The sequence below is a fragment of the Anastrepha ludens genome, chromosome 5 (assembly GCF_028408465.1).
Source record: "Anastrepha ludens isolate Willacy chromosome 5, idAnaLude1.1, whole genome shotgun sequence".
In the NCBI taxonomy this organism is placed as follows: domain Eukaryota; kingdom Metazoa; phylum Arthropoda; class Insecta; order Diptera; family Tephritidae; genus Anastrepha; species Anastrepha ludens.
In genome coordinates this window covers 106,957,146-106,960,916 of record NC_071501.1, presented here as the reverse complement: position 1 = coordinate 106,960,916, position 3,771 = coordinate 106,957,146, and positions in this window count along the sequence as shown.

Here is a 3,771-nt window from a genome sequence, read left to right as displayed (position 1 = left end):
TCTACAACGATTACATAGATGCATGGGTTGGTAACAAAGAATGGCTGAATAGTAAGTAATGCTTAAGTTCTTCAATTTAATGAAACTTTTCCAAAAGACATTTGTCATGAAAAGTGCATTTTAAATGGCGTTTTTGGTGGAAAGTATTCTAGGTATAGACTTTTATCGAAATGCTTTTCTATTTAACATTAAGATCTGCTGGAAAAAAATTAAAAAAAGTAAGTCTTACACAACTATATTATTATATATTAATTTCCAAACGCTCTTAATATTTCGGCAGGTTACTGTACGCATGTGAGTATGCAATATTCGATAAATTCTTATATTATGTTTGTTTATAATTTGGTTACTCATTTGAAATTTGATTACTCTGAATGTGTACAGTGGGGAAACTTTCATTCAATGTACTTTCCTTTTATTAGTTTTCTAACCTGGTTTCACTTTATTTTATTAGGTTTCATTTTATTTTATTCCATTTGACTTTATTTTATTCTTCTTTTGCTTTTAATTTCATTTCATTTTAATAAATTTATAAAATGTTTTTAAATTTATTAAATTATTATTTATTGCTGTTCTTTATATTTACTATTTGCTTTTTATTTTATTTTACTTGTTTGTATTTATTTTTATTTTTATTATTTAAGTGCTTTATACATTTTTTACTTCCACTTTATAAAATTGGTTTCTTTAATTCAATTTGTTTTACTTTATCTAATTTTTTATTTTATTTCATTATTTATTTGTTTATGTATTATATTACATCTATTTTATTTTATATCATTCGATTTAATTTTGTTCTTTTATTTGCTTTTTAGCTGACTTTATTTTATTTTGTTTTATTTTAATATATATTTATTGTTTTATTTTATGTTATTTTACGTTATTTGTTTTTTTTTTACTTTTCTATTTTTATTATTTTGCGTTTTCTTTTTGAAATATATTTATTCAATTCAATTTATTCAATTGTTTTTTACTTCCATTTTATAAAATTTGTTCCTTTAATTCATTTAATTTTAGCTTATCTAATTTTTTTATTATATTTACGAAATATTTTTCTCCAATATTTTTATTTCAGTTCTATTATTTTATTTTATCATATTTAATTTTATTAAATTTTTTATTTTACTGTTTTCATGTTTTTAGTTTATTATTTTATTGTGATTTATAAATATATTGCTTTTCATTTCTTCTTTCAACATCCCTTAGGTTAGGTTAGGTTATGGTGGTAGTCGGTCTGCACGACCAACTAACTTAGGCCTTACAGGTCCGTTGTGATACCACTGTGCTACACGTGAACCTCATTTATCTTCCGTCGTGGGACCATTTTGTGGCTCTTATGAAGCGTAGTATTGATGCCAACCCCACGCCAGACAGTGCTCGACTGTTTCTTCCTCTTCCTCATCTCTGCAACCTCTGCAATATTCATGGGAGAAAACTCCTAGTCTCGAGGAATGCATGCCAAATAGCCAGTGACCGGTTAAACAAGCCACAACCTTCGAGATATTGTCTCTTGAGAGACTAAGCAATTCCTTTGTTCTTTTCTTGTTTATTTGCGGCCATAGTAGCCTAGTCACGTAACTTCATTTCTCCATGACCTATGGGCCTCTTGGATAATGTGGTTTTTTATTATTAGTTTACTCGTGGCCATGGGTATTCCAATGGCATCCCTTTTATTAAACTATTTTCTTTGATTCGTTTCATTTTAGTTTATTTAATTTTTTATTTTATTTTATTAGTTTTACTTTTTTATGCTTTATATTACATCTATTTTATGAAATATTTTCTTTAATTTATTTTATTTGATTTTCATTATTTTATTTAATTTTATTTTATTTACTTATTTTTTATTATTACTATTTTACTATTTTCTATTTTACTTTTTCAATTGATTTTTTATTTTTATTTTATTAAACTGTTTGTTTTAATTTATTTTATTTTAGTTTATCTTTTTATATTACTTTATTTCGTTTATTTATTGTGATCCCCAAACTCCTTTTCGAATGGTGTAATATTATTTCCAAATCTTAACATAACTATCAGACTACATACATACATATTTTATCTTTACAAATAATCTATGCACATCTGCTATATTTATATTTTTTCATTTTCTTTTATTTACTCTACTTTCACTTTATTGTACTGCTTATGGTTCGGTATCTGTTTCGGCTTTGCACACTCGCAGCTGTTATGGCTACGTTTTAAGCTTACATAAGTTTTCTTCACGATTTTATTCTGCACAGTTGAAGGATACAACTCTGCCTTTTAATCTTTGGTGCATGTGTATTAAACAACAAAAAACTTTTTTGCATATAGTATGTGGTTCTCTCTCGTATATTGAGAAATGTTAAGTATGCATACACTTTTCATGTTCTATGCGTGAGTTGCATTTGAGTAAATCGAAATGAATGTGTATATGTATATAAGAATCTGCTTATTACTCTCTGACGCTTTATTAGCACCGGCTAATAAGTTGAGAACACATTGAAAAACTTATAGAAAAGCTCTGCTCTCACATAAAAAGGTATTCCGTTCAAGACGGAAGCAAATTTTAAGATGCCAAAGTGTTTCTATTTCACATCTGCATCAGCATTGGGAATCAACAAAGGGAATTAGTTTCTCTGCACACACATTTGTGTGCAGTGTTGCCAACGCCAATAACTCTGAGTCGCTAGGGCCAATATCAAAAGTCGCTAGAAAGTCGCTAACTCCATCAGGGGCGGATCCTAAATTTCATTCTGAGAGATAGATTTAAATATTTTATATTTACTTAAAATTAATTAAAAAGTAAGTGAGCTAGAAGATAGTAAACAATCAACTGAGCCTATATCAATTCAATTGTTTCACGTACAGAACATAGTAAAATCCGGGGATTCCCCGACCGCATTGCTCGTATGTGATCAGTGGCAAAAATAATTTGGTTATTCATTACAATTGTGTGAAACAAGGTGTAATTGAATTAGATATATTTTATTATTTCTTAATACAACGTATGATTGTTGTTAATTTCATAAAAAAATTTAAGGTAAAAACAAATTTAAAATTTCAATTATAGATCGATAATTTATCAACGATAACACACCAATAGGTAGTGCGTTATTTTACCTATAGTCAGTAAATTGTTACTCTAGAGTATGGAAGGTAAAAGGCATTCACGGGTAATCAAGTTGAAAGAAAAGTATCTATTGCTTAAAACGGTTTTGATTTGCTCTCCAAAAGTCGCCAGATAAGTCGCTAAATCATTTTTGTCGTCAAAACTTTTTTTTTGCCGCCAAGACTCAAGCAAAAGTCGTCAATTCTAGCGACAAAGTCGCTAAATTGGCAACACTGTTTGTGTGTTATTATAATTATTTTTATATGTCTCTTGAGCGTAACAGAAATATCTTTCAGACGTAAAACAGAACTCTCATAATTAGCAAATGAATTCGCTTGACGTTAGCGGGCAATATAATATATCTTTTTCACCTGTATACGAAAGATTTGCATTGATTGAATTACAAAGATTGACGGCGAATCGTATATGCGGAAGTATTTAGGGAAATTTTGAATTTGTTGTTCTTTATACAAAAATAAATTGCAATGAATGCACATATACAGGTATATTACGTATAAATTCAGTCCATACATTTTACTCGAGGCAACGTTAATTCTGCACTCCCAATTCTATTTGTCTCCTGTATACTGTTTCATGTGCATAATGTTATTTATGAAGTTTTCCTTAGTTTTGTTTTTGTTTTTACTATATAATTTAACAGTATGGTATAATTTATT